Source organism: Zootoca vivipara, chromosome 6 (genome assembly GCF_965207765.1).
Source record: "Zootoca vivipara chromosome 6, rZooViv2.hap1.1, whole genome shotgun sequence".
In the NCBI taxonomy this organism is placed as follows: domain Eukaryota; kingdom Metazoa; phylum Chordata; class Lepidosauria; order Squamata; family Lacertidae; genus Zootoca; species Zootoca vivipara.
This window is the reverse complement of record NC_142589.1, coordinates 70815631-70821594: the sequence shown is the minus strand read 5'-3', so window position 1 is coordinate 70821594 and position 5964 is coordinate 70815631. Positions and strand designations below refer to the sequence as shown.

The 5964-nt window shown below is 44.6% G+C and overlaps 1 long non-coding RNA gene across 1 annotated transcript; it reads right to left on the bottom strand.

Annotated features, from left to right (window-relative positions):
* Positions 1-477: 477 nt before the first annotated feature.
* LOC148685416 (uncharacterized) lies at positions 478-2060 on the bottom strand. Its single transcript, XR_015950685.1, has 2 exons — positions 1935-2060; positions 478-1600 (listed from the first exon to the last, which is right to left on the bottom strand). It is a non-coding gene; the product is annotated as an uncharacterized LOC148685416 (long non-coding RNA).
* Positions 2061-5964: the final 3904 nt, after the last annotated feature.

Sequence of the window (5964 nt, the reverse complement as noted above, 5' to 3'; positions counted from 1 at the left end):
AGAGGTCAAGGAGATAAACAACTACCTGACATTTAGAAAACACCTAAAGGCAGCCCTGTTTAGGGAAGTTTTTAAATCTGTGATATTTTAATGTATCTTGCTATTTGTTGGAAGCTGCCCAGAGTGGTGGGGGAAACCCAGCCAGATGGGCGGGGTATATATATATATATATATATATATATATATATATATATATATATATTCTTACTGCCACAAGGTAAGCAAGATAAACAGAAGAATCACAAAAGTCATTTCCTCATACAAAATATACGACAGATAGAGGCATATCATTTAATTCATAGACCTTCCTTTCAGCTTGATGAATAGAAGATGCCTGGCTTACTCATTCCTTATCTTTAACCCAGCCACTGAAGGAATAATCAGATTGTTCATCATTATGGCAGATCTAGTTGGCAAAAACGACCGTGCCAAAATGGCAAAAATGATCGGAAGAATCAGAAATCAGGAAGACTGCAATAAGGAATGGGGAAAATTTATAATCTATTTTAAAAACCATTGTAAACAACTAAAAAAATTTAGTGTGATTGGAATAACAGTTGTAGTTTAATGGTGAATTATGGACACAATGGAGATGCAAAAGATTTGGATTATTATAGAATATGCAAGAGGAAAGGACTAAGAATAGGAACCACAAATGGGAGGAGGGAAGTCCAGGAGATTCTGTGGAATCTTATTTCTATATTGTATGTTGATATGTTATTGTAAAATTTTAATTTGAAAAAACCAAATAAATAAATTTACAAAATAATTAATAGCAATGTTTATCATCATTTTTAACTGGTAATAGCAGCATACATTAAGCTAATATGATACATTCATACTTTGGAAATCGAACAGAATCTACTTCCGGAAGTCCGTTTGACTTTCACAATGTTTGACTTCCAAATTGTGGCTTCTGATTGGCTGCAGGAAGCTCCTGCAGCCATTTGGAAGCCGTGGAAGCCCCGTCGGACGTTCAACTTCCAAAAGAATGTTTGAAAACCGGAACAATTACTTCCAGTTTTCGATCGTTCGGGCTGGAACACTTGACTTCCACGGTGTTTGGGAGCCGAGGTACGACTGTACTTTAATCACCCTTCCCCCGCCCTTGGAGAAGTCCTGTTCTACAGCATTCAGTAAATAACTTCCCGTTTCTTAATCACCTTTCCAGACTTATAACAACGTCAGTTATGTCATTAAAATAGGGTTGCCATACATCCAGAATTTCCCGGACATAGCGGGTATTCAGTTCATGTGTAGATCTTGGCGAATTTCATTAAAGATAGCTCAAAAACCCTTAGAGATTTTGCAGAGAAAGCTCAACAACTTTGGGCAAAACTAAAAAAAAAATTAAAAAATTAAGAAAAGCCCAACAACTTTGGCCAAAAAACAAAAACAAAACCTCAACAACCTTGACATAATCTCAAAAACTTTTATGTCCGGATTTTCACTTTTTGAAATTATATTCAATTCCTCCCCAGCTCCAACTCGCCCCAGTGCAGGCTGTGTCTCTCTACCCCACTGTATCAACTTGGCTCCAGGTGTCCATTTCTTCATGCTCGTGCTGACTCAGCAGTATCCAAGGCGAAAGCCAGGCCACCTGTCAGGAGAGAAAAGGGGCTGGTTAGGGCAACGGGGAGCAGAAGAAAACTCCATCCAAGATATCTGGATCGCTGGCCTTGCTTCCTTATCAGTGAGGTCACAAACTTGCCATTCCAGAGGGCAAAAATATATTCTCTTCCACAGAACAACATAGTGCATTTTGAATCTTCTACAAGGAACACACACCTGCTTTCATCTGTGTGCAAATGGACACACTATAGAGTAGCCCCAAACTGCTCTGAGTTAAATAACGCAGCAGACAACTCTACGCAAAGGTAAACCTTTAAATAAAGACGCACATTTTCAGCATTTCCCAGTCGACAAATACTCACCAGTTATAAGAAACAGAGGAAAGGAGGCCCAGCCCAAGCCAAAAGACCAGCCATAAGACAATTCAGAACTATTCAGCGGTGCTGTACGCCCTGTGTAGGTGGCCATGGCAATCAGGACGCAACCAGCTAGGAAGAAAAAACACATCAGGGTATCAAGTTACTTGTAAATTAAACCCTTGATGCAGAGCTGGAAGCTGAAGCTAGTGCAAAATGGAGAGGATCAACTACTCACTAGGGTGGAATATGACCGACATAAATACTACGGCTGAAAGAAATGCACTGGCTGCCAATCAGCCCCTGTGCAAGGTTCAACATTAGTACAAAGCCCTATATTGCTATGGACCAGTTTGCCTAAAACATCATCTCACCCCCTACATCCCAAGCTGACCACTGTGCTCTGCAAAAGAGGAGATTTGCTCCACATGATGTCAAAATCGGGCCTTTGATGTGGTGGCACCTACACTTTGGCACTCCCTCTCATTACATTTCAGACAGGCACCTTCTCTATTGTCTTCCTGGTGCATGCTAAAGATGTCCCGCTTTCAACAAACCTGCTAAAGAAGCATGCCATACTCAAGAAGGGGGATGTGGTTTTCATTCAATGGAAGCCACTTGTCCTCACAGTGTGCCTTTTGAAGCCAACCTACATGGCTGATTTCCAACTCCAACATAGCAGGTGGAAAGCAGCTGCCCTGTCAAGGCTTTGAAAGCCCTTTGCACGCACGCACACACACACACACACACACACACACACACACACTTCACCTTTCTAACTCTGAAACCAGGGATGGAAAGGGCTGGGGTTGCATTGCACCTTTTATTCATATCCATCAATTTGAGTGGATCTACTCTAAGTATAAGAGGGATGTGGGTGGTTCTGTGGGTTAAACCACTGAGCCTAGGGCTTGCCAGTTCAAATCCCCGCGATGGGGTGAGCTCCCGTTGCTCGGTCCCAGCTCCTGCCAACCTAGCAGTTCAAAAGCACGTCAAAGTGCAAGTAGATAAATAGGCACCCCTCTGGTGGGAAGGTAAACGCCGTTTCCATGCGCTGCTCTGGTTCTCCAGAAGCAACTTTGTCATACTGATCACATGACCCAGAAGATGTATGCCGGCTCCCTCAGCCAGTAAAGCAAGATGAGCACCACAATTGCAGAGTCGTCTGTGACTGGACCTAATGGTCAGGGGTCCCTTTACCTTACTCTAAGTATAACTTAGTTCTGCCAATAATAGTTTGTGAGACGTATACATCTGAGTTTTGGGTTTGATGAGCTTGAACTGACTGTGGAATCAGATGGTTATGATGCCCAGGTTACCTGCAACAAGGCTGGCTATAGCTGCAGTCTTGGCCTTGGAGAGGGAGCCAAATTGAAAGTCAAAACATTTGCCACAAAGGCCAAGGCAAGAGACGGCTCCAGCAATCATCCCGAAGAACATGAAGGCTCGGGTAGCATGGTAGTAATCTTTCAGGACGGAAGGAAGAGAAAGAAAGAAGAGGGTTAAATATATCAATGGAATTGAACAACAGGACTCATTCATATATTAAAAATAGTAAAGACAGTACAGACAGTAAAGACAGCCATTTTATGGCGGTACTAACATAAACTTTACCAAGATATGAGTACCAGCATACACACACACACACACACACACACAGAGAGAGAGTAAAGGTCTTAACTCTAGTCACACTGGGCTCTCAGGGAGTTGAAGAACCATGAACTGCCTCACACACTGCTGTGTACCTTAGAAATGAAAGTCTCTTCCTGTTTTGAATACCATACCTTGAGTACTCCCAGCAGGATGCATGGGGTGTTGGGGAAGGGCTAGAACCCCCGGTGGCAGACACATTGTGCTCCTTTTGGGATAGTCTGTCCACTTTTGATCCCCACCCTGCAGTCAGCTCCCACCTGTGGCTCCTAGTCAGCATGTGGCAATGTCCACTTCCCAGGAATGACTTTGACTGGCTGGCTAATCTAGATGAAGTCAGCCAATGGGTCTCAGACCCTCGGTGAGCTAGGGACTTCCCCTGTGTGCAAAGAGAGGCTCTGGTGGATTGTACTGACAAGAACAATAGTGGGTCCAATGATCAAGAGGGTGGTTTCTGCACATGCTGAAGATGGAAGTGAGGGGCAGATGGGGCTCATCAATCTGGGAAGACATCTGTAGCATAGGTGGAATTCCCTGGATGCTCGAGCACCCACAAAATTCCCCATGAAAAGGGGCCAGACACCCACAAATTCCAGTGTCTGGGCCCTGCACGCTGCATTGCACCCACAGCCCCGGGCACCCACGGTCGCAGGGCCAAGCTGGCACTCCTGATCTGTAGGGCATCTAGGAGAAAGAAGGAAACCTCTGCTTCTTTATGGGATATCTAGAGGAGAAGAAAAGGCTAAGGAGTAAACCCTACACAAATCCAGAGTGAAGTCCCTAAAATCAGGGCCGTCCCTAGGCTCGGGTTGGGTGGCGCAAGGCGCCAGGGCGCCTGGCCATCAGAGGCACGGAAGGGGCGCCGAACGCTGGTGTCTGCCTTCGCGCGCCTCTGCTGTTGAGTGGCTTCAGGCCGCTCTCCAGAGGCGCACGGGGAGCGCTGGCCTGGGACTGCCTCCTCCACGCCTCTAGGCTCCCCACACACCCCTCCTGCCCGCCTCACTCATGGGGGGCACCAGAGGGATCTTGGCACCAGGGCGCCAGATATGGTTACGATGGCCCTGCCTAAAATGGTTGGATGACACCATATATGTCTCCCTCCAGCAACTTCTGCAGCTAAGCTGGTACTCTGCTTTCCTTTGGACCACACCAGCAAGGCCAAGAGCACAGTCTTGTCACCTGAGCACCCCAGGACCTCCATAAACACTGCCCAGGCTTGCATCCTGGGGAGGTCACTTCGGTGGTGCTAATACAGTGGTTTGACTTCACTTCCGGGGGCACACTCAATTCTTTCTCTCAAGACAGACAGATGCCAGCAACAACAGTACTCAAAGCTGAAGACAGAGAAGTTCTTACCTGGCACATCCATCCCAAATGAACGACAGCCTGCTGTGGAAAAACAAACTATCCACAAGCCAGTGTTATGAACACTACTTTGCAACCAGTAGTCTGAACCCAGGGCAATGAGGAGGAACAGGAGGCTGATGAAAGCGCAAGCCACAGCACTAATCTGTAGGACATTCATTGCGAGAATGCTCAGCTATGTAACAGAGGAGAGCAATAGGGATGATGAACCTGGGGGAGGGAGATATTCATGTTATTCTTCATCAGTTGCATTCCCTCCAACCTTCCTCAGATTAAAATAGGGACATTCTCTCTCTCTCTCTCTCTCTCTCTCTCTCTCTCTCTCTCTCTCTCTCTCATTTTTATTAAATTTTCTGTTTTACAATTTAAAGTACTGATGTTTACATCCTTAAGATATCTATGACTTCCCTTCTTCTCTTCCCATGGTTCATTTTACATATCATCAATCCCTGCATATTTTACAGAGACTATACCATTCAGTATTATTACATCCATCATAACTTATTTTACACTGCTGAATTTATCATAACACTGCCAGCGTTTTCCGCTGTACACAGTTATTTCCTATATATTCAATAAACATTTCCCAATCTTCTCTAAACATATGCTCTTCTTGTTCTCTTATTCTATATGGAAATGAGGAACATTTGTCACTAACCTCAAATGACCCTCCTCAACCCTCCATTTTTGTCCATCTCCTGAGCATTTTCTATCACAAGAGGGGCAGGGGCAGGTCTGACATATTTCAAAAAGTGAAAACCCAGAGCTGCTTCTCTCTTTTTTTGGCAAAGTTGCTGAACTTATTAGGTAAAATCTCAAAAATAAAATTACGTTTTTGAGCTATTTTCATGGGAAATTGCCAAAATCTAGATGTCCAACATCAGTTGCCATATGTCAGGATTTTCCCGGATTTTCTGGGTTCTGAGGGCAGTTTGCAAATTAAAAAACAACACATGGGACCTCCTTCCCCACCCTGTTCTCATAAAGGGTATATATTATACATAAAGAGTATTGCTTAGTG